Raw genomic sequence first — 12,846 nt, forward strand, 5'->3', positions numbered from 1 at the left:
CGTTCAATCAGTTTAAAACCCTACACAAATACCAATGAACGTGTTCACCAGAACTACAGTGGGTGCTGAGTTACACAAGTTCTTAATGCATGTGCTAATCTGTAGCAATGTGAACCATTTGTTTTCTAAAGGTTACAGAGTGTCAGATTTCTTATTTGTAACAGAACCCTTCAAATAGAACCAAATTTATCTGTTTTCTCCTGGATACACAGGCTAGTAGCAATGATCTATCATTCAATTGCTAGCAAAATAAAAATATGCACCACTGTACACACACTGGTAACAGCACTACCTGCAATTACTGGGGAAAGCCCATTTGCCCCAGAAGATTAGTTGATTGCAATTATATATATTTACCAAATTTCAGCTCATCATACCCCTGTCTATGCAGGGATCAGCAGCATTTTCATGAAGAACCCTCTGGACATGGTGATCCACATGGAGCATTGAATTGCCTTTGGGGAATGTAAGCACCAAGAACTGATCCATTCCATCAGTAACTCTGGTGACACTGGATGGCTCTGAGGATCAGCCCCTCTCTAGCCACCCTAGGCAAGGGAAGCCCAGCCAGGCACATCTGCAGAACCACATTCATCACCAGCATCCTCTGAGTCAGGATCAGCCCCAGGGAATCGCGAGCAGTAAGTGCGGATCCCATGGATAACGCGGGGTGTCAACCAAGTGGACACATCAAGATATATTTCAAAGCAGAAGGCAAATAATTAAAAGCTTGTAAATGCTCTAATGCTCATTTCTGATAAGAGCTGCTAATTTGAACTGTGGGTACTCATTTATTCAGCAGGATGTTTGCTACAGCATGGCCTTAGCCATGTAACCTATGTCCATGTTTCTTCTCTGAATCAGGTTTCCAAGCAGCCCATACCTGGAATATTTTTTTTTTTTACTGAAGCTTCATTAAATATTAAGAGTTAGAAAGAAAATTAGAAAGCAAATATTTCCTTTACTGAGCACAAATGATTCCTTTCTTCTTGGCTCTGGTTTACAAGCATTTAAGGCAGAGGTGGATAGACAGAACAGGAGGTGACAGGCCTGCAGCTGCTCAGTGGGAGCACACAGAGCACCAATGCAGAGCTGTACAAATATCAAGACAGTGCTGCTTTTGATTGCAGATTTTATATAAAATGTTTTGGCTCCTGAAACAACTACTGGAAAAATACATGGAATCAAATTCAATCATCTGGGCAGAAATCCTATTGGAAATATAGAAATAAAGATATAAAGATAGAACTTTTCAGCAAATTACTGAAATGGTCTGCATGATTTCAAGTGTGACAGGTGGTTCCCAAAGGCTGTTTTACCTTTTAACCTGGTATTCCTCAGGGCAGCTCAGGGGTACCCACTGTCACACATGCCTCTGCCATGGCTCACCCCTGAGAAATTCTGACACCTCTTTGCCTCTTCCTTTGGGATCCTATAACCATCATTCCAGCATTTGTCACTCATAGTGAGTATTACTAGTAGTCATACTGTTATCCAGCTGTTTGCTTTGAGAGTTTTATTAAAAGGAAAAAAAAAAAAAAAAGGAGAGAACACCATATTTAGCTTTATGGACTCTTTTCTGTAACAAGACTTTTCCAGATGTTCCACCCCTTGATGATACAAGCCACAAAAGCATGTTTTATCAAGACATAAATACAAAGCAAGATGAAAGTCATGGAAATGCCTGTGTGTTCTTTTCTTAACACAGTTGTATTTGAATTGGGTTTTTTTGCATCTGTCAAGCATAAATCAAATGAGGGGAAACAATCCTCAGAAGTCATCCATTCCTTCACAGAATCAGTGTTCTCTGCCACAAATATTAGTCTTTGTCAAGAGTTGTTCTCCACTATGAACTTCCACTTCCCACATTCATGGAGAGGTAAAGTTAAATGTTATTAAAGCATTTCCAAGCCTGGACTGGAAAGTTCTGAAAGTTGGTGAAAGTTGCTACATTTATTGATCTGCATTATGAAACATTAAGTAATGAGTACGGTGCAAGGGGGAATGCATGGCATCTGTAAATCCTAATTTCTATTCCCAGCAGTCCCAAAACATTAATGAGTGGCTGTGGCTAAATCGCTGATCTGGGTATGAGGTTTTTTTCATATTTTCTGGAGACATGATAATTAATCATTAGTTTAGGTGTTCAGATGAAACTTCCTAATCAGTGGATACGAATAATTGTTCAGTTTAAACTTTTCGTTAGAGCCCTGGCAAGCAGGATATTGTATAAATGACAAACAGGCTGAAGTGATAAAAAGTGTTACTGTGTAAGCACAAAATGCAGCGGCACCAGGAGAAAGAGCAGCCAGTTTTTTCTGACGTTTCCCAAGCAGAGCACTGCTCGCAGTGAGCCCTCGGCTGTGCATTACCTATATCCTGTATGAATGAATCCCTTTTTTGTGTGGTTGCTCAAAGCCAATGTGTCCGTTTCTACAGAAGCACCCACAGGATCACTGAAAACCACATATTCAGTTCTTGTTAATGTCAGCAATGACGTACCAGAGCACATACTTGTTTGTCCTGTAGAAATAGAGGACTTCCACCACTCGAGCATGAGCCTGCTGCTGAATGCCTGTTCAAACAGAAAAAAAAAAAAAGAAGAAGAAGAAAAAAAGTTGTTGACATGAGAGGAAAAACCAGGTTTCCTGTTTGAACTCTTACAGGTACTGGAAGATATGAGTAACATCAAATCTTGGTCTGCTCTAAAGGCAGTCTGTGGTCAGGGGGTTCTCACATTTGTTTGTGTGGAACAGCTTTGAATTGTTTGCAGATACCGCGCAGAAGAAACTCAGAGATCCTTATCAGGGCAGAGGGCCTGTTATGAAATGTGTGCGTTTGTGAGTAGGTTACAGGAGATCAAAACGGCTCCAGATGAGATGCCTCACATGCTGTAAATGTGGTAGATGCTCCCGAGATACCTCCAAAAATACCACTTCGCAGCGTTGTCGAGTACAGGCAGTGGCCACCCTTCTTTCCATTTGTCACTGTGTGGCAGGCGAATGGAGTTTGGGGGATTTTTTCCAGATCATTCTTTGGTTTTTTGTGTGTGTGTGTCTGTCTGACTGTTCTAATTAAAAACTTTCCTTGGTTATGATTTTCACTAACAGAACTACTCAAATGGTTTCTGAGGGGGAAACCTGCAGCAAGGACAGACAAGGGAGATTCTGTATGAGTGGTACAGAATATTCTCCAGCAGAAAGGAAGGTGAACAGACCTGGATGGGGATGCAGCAGGCAGAGCTCTTGGTGAGCCAACAGGACAGGCCTGGACCACGGCACCCAGCGCAGCTCTGAGAGGGGCTGGTGAGAATTGTACCATTCGTAAGAGACTTCCCAAGGAGCCCTGTCAAAGTGATCAGTCAAAACTGCCACCAAAGCTCCATCTCCCTCACAGCACAGCCAAAGGGATACTGCTTCCTCCCATGTCAAAGATCAACCCCTAAACATTCCTCTTTCCTCGCACCTTTGGGCAAAGTCTAACCTGCTGACCAGACACTTCGCCAGGAGCTCAGCCATCCCTGGACCTGGAGCTTGCTCTCCAGCCCAGGACTCCAGGTGAGAAGAGCTCAAAGGGCCCTGCTTGGTCCCATCCTTGTGACAAGCAGCTCTCCAAGTCAGCATTCATATCTGTGCTCAAACACTTGCAATGCCTTCTCCTTTTGACCACCCCAACACCACAGTACAGTGCCTTTGTATACAAAAAACTAAGCCTCAGTTTCCCCCCACACTCTAATGTAAAACACGTCTTTCAAAAACTCTATTAAAAGGCCTCCCAGAGCCCTCCTAAACCCAAGTCTATCAGAGAACACAGCTCATTCACAGCTCCGTGTCAGCTTCATGAGTATTTTAGAGCTGCTTCAGCTCATTCGTTGAGGCAAAGCTCTCCTCAAAACTGTGAACCACAAATTGATGGCATCAGAGCTCTTGTAGCCCAAACTGAGCCCACACAGGAGCTTCCAACAAAACCAGAGGCAATTCTGCATACACTCCCGAGGAAGGGAACATGGTTCTCCAGGAGAAACACCCTCCTTGGAACATTAACCCCTTGATCTCTCACCAGGAAACCACCACGTCCCTTCCAACCCAAACCATTCAGCGATTCTATGATTTATTTTTATTTCATTTTTCCAGCTCACGTGTGTGAGGTGCTTCTACTACAGTCAATGCCCAGAGAAAGCAGGCTTTCACTTTGCAGGCTGTAATACGCATGGCAGTAAATTGAAAATTAAAACCATTGAATCAAGGAACAGAACAATTCTGTAGAACAACTTCAGCCAGTTGTGGCTCATAAAGGGGATTTATCTGGGCTAGCCACAAATCCATTTAGCTTGCAAAAGTCTTTCTTGAGCTAGTTGTAGTAACTTCTAATAAGCTTGAAGCAGAAATAAAAGCTACAAGTTTCTTACAAACCTGATGCACAGCTCAAACCCTCAGAGTACATAACTGAAGGTTCAGAAACTCAGTAAATAATTATCTACTTAAAATACTGAGTACTGTGTTTGTCTTCATTTCTAAGCTAGAACCCTGTCAGATAAACTGATGATTTTCTACACTAATTTTTGTAAACTTAGTGGAGTAGGAGTTTCTCCCCATAGTCCTGGATGGATTTTGCCAGCTTGGTTTTAAGTGCTGGTTCTGGCACAGAGGACACAATTAGCAGTATGTTCCCAATGGCCTCATACTGAAATTCCCCTGGTTAACTTAATACCTGTGTTAAGAGCTTTCATGAACCACAGCTATAAATCCTCCTGGCAACAAATCATTGACCATTTACTACTTATTTGATGATATCAGGATTAAGCCATTAATTATTTTGTAGTAATTCATACCAGTGTTATTCCAAATGAACTTATATCATTAAAAGTACATAAGATGAAACCTAACTCTATCAAGAATAGGAAAAAGCCTGTAGAATCCTAACTAGAAGTAACATTGAATTAATTCAGTAGTACATGATGGCCATGAAAGATATTAAAAAATGGGAACCCTGGTACAGCACTTCAGCATTATAAATTTACAAGAGTGAAGAGTTTGTCTTAAATACTAATCCATGACAATTTTTAATAACTTTTGAAGTAAAACTCTTTGAAATAACACACTACAAGTCTTTGTTCCTTTAAGTCTCCAAGTACTGATGTGAATTATTACATTCAAAGTGCTGTTCTCATCTACTCAGTCTTGTTTTAGCAAATAATTAGGCCAGGTGTGCTCATAATCTTTGTATCTTTTGAATATTAATGGTAAATCAGGAAGATAATGAATTTTACCCAAGAGGTAATCTTAATTCAATTGTTAAACATAATTTCTGTTTGTTACATTCTTTTAGTACCATTTTGATATGGAATTTTCCCTTTTTAACTCTTCATGTTTAAATGCTGCTACCAAATGTTTTCTTATTTGAATAAAATAATTACAAAAGTCCACTTCATCTTACTTAAATTTCTTCTTTTCAACATCTCCTTTTATTTTGGATTTGAGACAGCCAATAAGGTGCAAAAAGAACTCTGTATACACTGAGTAGAAGCTTTATTTCTTAAATCCAGACTTTCCTGGTAGCAAACACACAATACGGTCCTGCTCTGAAAATCCCACTGTATCACTCAAATTCCAGCTCTCAATATTGCCACACACTGTATGTGCCTCCAGATCTGAATTAATATTTATTCATCACCAATATTATCTGATTTTATGTTATCAAATACAGCATGCAGAGGGTGAGAAATGAAATAGTTTATTGGCTTATTAAAAATAAAAGAAAAATTTCAAAACATATTTTTAACAAAGCAGCTCATTTTCAAAGTGCCAAAATCTTTTTGTCTTTTTCTTTTTCTTTTTTTTTTTTTAATTCTATACTTTCAGAATATCTAACCACAAGCATTTGAGCAAACTAGAGAAAAGAAACTGTTGGTAATGTTCTGCACGTTTCAAAAGGCAGCAGGATATACACACAGTTTATGTTTCTATCTATAGAGAGCTGCAGGCAAACATACAGTGGAACAAAGATAGACATCAAGGTATATTTGTACCTGCTGCTTGTGTGCCTGCATGGAGATAGATTCTTAATGAGATAAGTAAACAATGGAAAGTTTTAAAATTCATAATTTAAGTGTTCTCAGCTCTGTATTTCTCTCTTACCTCTTCAGTAATAATTTTGTAATGTGCTTTCCATGAATTACAGCCGATCCCAAAGCATCCAGCACTGCTGGGAGAGCAGCTGTGGGTTCTGAGCCTGGCTTTGACCTGCACCAAAGCACAACCAAACATATAAAAGTGAAATAATTGTCTTTAATTCAAATATTTCTTTGGTGTTCTAGTAGAAAAACAATTTCTGAACCCCTGAGTGAAGCAGTTGCAACGTGGAAGATCCTGAGCAGAATTCACTGGTACACTTGACATCTCACTGCTTGTCCCCATGGCTTTGTCTGCCCAAAGGACAGGTGGAGTTTGTGCCAACGCCCAGAGCCTGGCTGAACGTGCAGGGAGGTTCCTCTGACCCAGCTAATGCTTTATTTCTAGTATAGAAAACACTGAGCACATGTTTGGGGGGAAAAAGAGACTCCATCATCATCTAGTGGGAATGACTGAAGCCCTGGGGGCTCAGCAGGACTATGATAACTCACAAACTCACACAAGATTCAGTTCAGCCACAGGAACTGATCCAGAAGTTGATGAGATCCATGTGCTCGTTTCCCAGCACTGCTGGAAGATCCATTCAAGCATCCACAGAAATCAACTGCTGCTAGCAAACAGAAAAGCAATTTGCTCTTTTTTTTGATTAAGCTTTCTTTTCCTTTTTACTGGCAAGGAAGCAAAAGATATTAATAAATATTTAAGAAACCATGCATTATTTTGTAATAGCTATGACATTGTGTTTCAAAGCTCCATCCCTGGCAATCTGTGTTAAATATTCATCCCAATACTTAAGCAATTCCAAAGAGGATATACATTTCTTTGCAATCAAACTTTAAAAATTAATTAAGTGAAATGACCAAATCCAGTAAAATACAGGTGATGACTGACTAACTTTGCTTTCTTACAGAAATCCAGTGCCTTCAAGCATCTTCTCTCCTCATGGTTAATAGAGTTCAGTTGTAAACTGATGGTTTCTTTCTTGGTCTTGGTAAAAAAGAATTTAAAAATACAACTTTGATAGTAATATTTGTATGTAAAACCAGAATGTGAAACAGAAATTAAGTAATAGGCTGAAGGCTTTCCTGAATTTATCATTTCATTCTCCAGTAAAAGTCCTCCTGGTGCCCAAAGACAGGAAGAATGTGTAGCAGTAGGTTTGGGAGAGAACAGAAAAAGGGTGTTCTTGAAGAACACCAAAAAAGGGCATGTGAGTTGAAATACTGTAAAATCATAAATGTAGCATAAGTTTAAAAAAATGTACCCTTCCTGTAGCCTTCCTGGGGGTTTAAAGCAGTACACTGGAACATCAGTATTTCTTGGGCATCTAAAATAACCTCTGAGTGTAGGAGAAAATGTAACACACAGGCAGGTACACATGTAAAAAGGTCAGATCAATATAACACATAGTTGTGTTTCATCTTGTGCAAAATCCAAATTTTGAGTGCTTGTTAAGAATGAAAGTTGGCATCCGGATGAGGTCAGCTTGGTACCTTCCATTTTATGTCTTTCTTCAAATTTCACAGGAGCTATAAAAGCTGCACAGATTTTGTGGCAATCCCTCACTGTATTTTATTCCAAGATAGAGGAACAATAGAAAGGAAGAAAGAGAAAAATAAAGCCATGATTAATTTAAAAAACTTTACTCTTAAAAGAAAAAGGTTACTCTCAGGTTACAAATGCCATTTTTCAGTTGATTAATTTCTCATTCCTAGTATATGTTTCTGTGATTATTTTTTCACTTTCAAGGTCTGGGTTATGTAAATGTTTTATTTTTGGCCACAACAGAGGCTGCATGTAACACCTTGGTGTGTTCCTGGGGCTCCTTTTGATGGATTCTCTATAGTAACACATTTTGTGAATTTACCAGCATCAATTTTATCCAGCCTATGTGTGGCTGGTAAACTTGAAAGTACTGCACAAAATGCAACGGTGGGAAATCACCATGGGATTTATTACCAGACTTCCACACTAACTCTTCAGTAGCTGGAAATCCAGCCTAAGAACAGTAATTTTGTCCTTTCAATACAATACAAGCCTGTAGTGCCAGGACACTACAGCAAAACACTTCCCCCAGCAAAACAAAAGAAAAGGCATAAATTAATGAGAGTCGTCAACAAAGTTCTACTACAATTCTCTCCTAAGTGCTTTGTGTCAGGATGATTCCTAAGTGCTTTGTGAGTGTCAGCTTTTTGGTTAAAATCCACACCACCTTCATGCTCCAGGGTCATACAACTTCACTTTGTCAGCTTTCTGGTCATGATCCCTCTCCCAGACACATTTCTTTCTTGGGATATCTGGAGTTACATTGACTTTCTGCTCTCAATCCCAGTTCTCACCTAGCCACAACCACTGAACCGAGCACCCAAACCCAGATCATGCCTTACCCATACGCTGCTATGTACAGCACAAGATTTCCCAGACAGTAATGTGCACATCTATATGTGCATTAGCAAAAAAACTACTCTGAATGCAAACTTTCCTGAACCCTTTGATGACAGCAATAGAAAGTGGGACTGCAAGTGCTGGTGCGACTCTGCTTACTTGCATTTCTCATTATTGTAACGAGCAGTCTACAGGCTCTGGAAACCAAGCAGCAGACAGAGACTTATTCTCCTGCAATTGCTACCTGCTGCTGATAAAACGTTACTGCACAGACAAATTCTGCCCTCAGACTTTATGTAAACACACGAACACTTGCAGGCTCACAAAAGGCACTATCAGCACCACTTTTAGTAGTGATTAGAAGGACAAGGCAAAAGGCAGAGTAATTATCTGTCTGGGGAAAATGCTGCATTCAACCATCCACATCACACAGCACCTTTAATTGAATGGCAGCAAAATGTTCAAGTAAAGAGGACAATGGGAAGGAATCTGCATGGCACTGGGTCCCAAAGACACCCAGAGCCTACGGTTCCATCATCCCTGCTGCCCACGGAGGTGTTGCACTGAAAACAATGATCAGTTTTCACTGTGGAAACCATGATGTACTCTGTACACAGACAGGAGAAAGTAGATTTTCAAAACAGAAACCCTAAAAGGGTGCAGGATAGCACACACCACCTGGAGTTTCAGAAAGTCAGAAGTTTGGTTTAGTTTTTCAAAATTTGTTGTATTTCTGTTTTAGTTTTATTCTGTTCCACCTCCTCTTTCTCTCTTTCAAGTCCTGTGTTACCATAATTATTCAATTCAAAAGGGCTTTCTCTAAACATTTCCAAGCAACCTGGGGAAGGCTGTACTTCCAGAGTCCGAGAAGTTACTACAGAATGTATTTTCCTCTCCTATCATAACAACCTTTCTGCTTCAACAGTATAGCTTTTCTTTCTGTGCCCCTCTTTAACAGCCCTCCACATGGCCACGAGGTACCAGTCAGAGAGTTTCCATTGACTTCACCAAGCTTTGGTTCACACTTTCTGTTTGAAAGTTTTCTGCCCCTTCTTATCTTCAGATCCCTTTACCGCAGCACTTCCTACCCACACAGAAACTACTTGGTACAAGCTGGAAATCTTATGAGGCTGTGGCTCTCAGGCTGGTCCCAGTCCCCAAAGAAGGTAACCTTTTAGCCTGCAGGGGGGTAACACCTGATCTGGACTGTCTATTAAAAAAAACAAAAAAAAAAAAAAAACCAAAAAAAAACCAAACAAACAAAAAAAAAAACAGCCATAAAAAAGCCTCAGATTTGGGCATATTTAGACAAATCTCTTGGGAGTACTTGGCCCCTTTTTGCCCTATAAAATCTGAGTGATTCTTCAGTGTGGGTGTCGAAGTGGCTACCCCCATTCCTCAGGACCTCGGTATCCAGACAGAGCCAGAGAGCCAATCAACACCTCATTATCATATTGGTTCATCAAGGATCTTCAGGAAACTCAATTTCCAGATAACGTGGATGTGGAAGCCTTGGCAAACACATCAGAGAACAAGAGGAAGAGCAACATGATGTTTACAACAGAAGTAAAAATCAATGAAGTCCAATATGGACAAGTATAAATGAAATTAATAAGCACAAATACACCCCTGCAGATATATCCTGCCAAAGGGTAACACCAAACAGGAGTCAATAATTGTGATTTGTTCCCCAAAATAAAAAAATTGAATACGCAGTATTTCCTGTAGTATACACAACAAAATGCAACAGCTGTGTTCTGTGTCATTGTGGTCTCAGCTGTGTCACCACCAAGCCATTTTGGGGATTCAACTTCAAGAAAGATTTGGAACAGTTGGAGAGAGTCCAAGAATACAAAAGCCAAAGAGAAGAATTATCAGACAACTCAAATATATGGCCCATGAGAGAGGACTAAGAAAATTGAGGTTGCTGAGCTCAATGTATGGGCCTCCAGCAAGGGAATGACATGACCACACTCTCTAAAAGATTTCCAAGCAAGAAAACATTTTATTGGGCATGTCCACAAAAAAATCAGTGAGGAGGATGGACTTAGACTCTGGCAAGAAAGATTCGGCTTAGACATCAAGAAAACCCTTTGAATGAGAGGAAAGCACTGGAATCAGCTGACTGGAGAGGCTGTGGAGCTCCCACATGGGAAGTTATTTAGAGCAGATTAAAGAGTTTTTCACCTGAATGATGAAGGCAGTTTTTCCTGTAGTGGTTCAGGGGATTGGCCAAAAGACGCGAGACATCCTTTCCCTGCTTATTAAACAGCTAACTATGGTTAGATTCTCCAGGCAGATCAAAGTGAACACTAAACCAAGCACAAAGAACTTCAGATCCATGGATGTTGCAATGATACAATTTTCTAAATTTTTTAAACCCTCAACAACAGTTGGTGGCCAGCCTTGCCCAGAAAGTCCACAAAGATGATGCAATTTCACTCTGCTGAGAGAGATCTGTGGTGGGAACAGGGAAGAATTCACCTTGATTGCTTTTCACTTCCAGTTCAAGAGTTGTCTAGGAACAGGCCTGGCTTGTGTGAGGAGGATGGAGCACTTTTCCACAGTATGATCTGCATGGCACACTTGGGCTCGTTTTTTTTATTTTTAGGTCTTTGTCTAACAACAATAACTACAAAGGCACTGGCACAGCTCTCAGATTTTACATCATTCTGTTCCCATTCCCACACACCTTCTGGCTGTCCCATACCCCCTCCCACCACCTTCTGAGCTCCCTGTCAATCTGAGCATTGACAGGGACATTAAGGATTTGTCACTTGTAGAGGTCATGTCTGAGATCAGCCTTCCCAAGCACTAGGAGACAGGAAGAAATTAAGTAGCAGAAGAACCAGTAACAATAATTGCCAACCAAGCAGCAGAATTGGACTTTCCTTGAGCAAAACTACTGCTGCTCCAGGAGCTCCTGCCACACACCCCTATCCTTCCTTCCCTTATTCTTCTCAGAATTGGCCAAGGCAAAGGTAAACATCCAACAGAACATCCTGCACTTCAAGCAGAAGCAGGACATAGTAATCATAAACCCCGGGCCAAATCCACACGTTATACTGATGATTTATCCCAAAGGAAGGTGTGGCCGCCCATTTCAGCCACGGTCTGAATTATTGTTCACGCAAGCTGTGTGCATGAGGCTCACTTGGGTTATCCTCCCTTAACTGGGAGGATATTTACTTACACAATCATTTCATGTAGACTTACTGTTCAAGCTTTTTCTTTTGTTCTTGTAAAGATTAACTTCTTTAAAAGATGTTCAAATAACAAAAAACTGAAATATATTTCTCTTGGTGTCTATTTCAAGAAATTAAATACTTGCTGGTCATTATATTTCACTGCTAGTACTTAGTGTTTCAGAAGTTGGGGTTTGTTCTATGTATACACAAAATTTATCACAAAAAGACTCGTAAACATAAATTTATCCAAACTTGTCTATTACAGAATAAAATCTGAATGTTGTATCAAAGAGGTTAAGTCAAGTCTCTAAATATTCTTACCCAAAACTAACTCCACTTGCAGACTTTAACTGCTTATTTTCTAGATAAATATAAAAGTCCTTAGAACAACACACAGGCTCATATACCACAACCAGTCAGAAATCACAGAGTCACAGAATGGTTTACACTGGAAGAGACCTTAAAGCCCATCTCATGCCACCCCCTTGCCATGGGCAGGGACACCTTCCACTATCCCAGGTTGCTCCAAACCCTGTCCAGCCTGGCCTTGAACACTTCCTGGGGTGGAGTAGCCACAGCTTCTCTGGGAAGCCTCACTGCCAGAACCTCACTACCCTCACACAGAAAAATTTCTTCCTAAGATCCAATCTACACTTATTGTATCTCATTTGAAGCCATTTCCCCTTGTCCTGTCACCATGTGTCACTATAAAAAGTCCCTCGCCAGCATCATATGCCATCACTGTCACAAGAAATACCATGGTAGCAGGAATCCCAGAGCACAGGAGACAAACACTGCAAGCACAGATCTTGGTCTTCCGCACTCAGCAGATAATATTGACAGAGATTAAATTGTGATTTAAAAAGCAAGTTATATAACTTACAACTGTGTCTCAGTGTCCATTCCTGCTTGTAAAAAAAGCCAGGTGAGGAAAGATCTCTGACACTAGAGAAGTCCTCAGAAAAGGATTTTTAAGTCATCAGAAACAACTATCTTCTTCCCCCATCAGTCATGCTTGCCATCAAGACTTTATTCTGGGTAGATATTTAACTGCAAGAAGCATTTGATGTGCCATACTCCTGCTTGCAGAGCATCTGGTTACATGGTGGGACAAGGAACTCACTGGTAGTGAAACTTCCCCT

General features: G+C 40.4%; 1 long non-coding RNA gene across 1 annotated transcript in view; it reads right to left on the minus strand.

Moving 5' to 3' along the window:
* Positions 1-12,846, minus strand: part of LOC137482817 (uncharacterized) — a 30,157-nt gene that overhangs the window by 293 nt on the left and 17,018 nt on the right. Inside the window, exon 2 of the long non-coding RNA XR_011004229.1 lies at positions 2,503-2,575. This is a non-coding gene — a long non-coding RNA (uncharacterized lncRNA). The remainder of the gene's footprint in view (positions 1-2,502; positions 2,576-12,846) is intronic.

The sequence above is a fragment of the Anomalospiza imberbis genome, chromosome 15 (genome assembly GCF_031753505.1).
Source record: "Anomalospiza imberbis isolate Cuckoo-Finch-1a 21T00152 chromosome 15, ASM3175350v1, whole genome shotgun sequence".
NCBI classification, from domain to species: Eukaryota; Metazoa; Chordata; class Aves; order Passeriformes; family Viduidae; genus Anomalospiza; species Anomalospiza imberbis.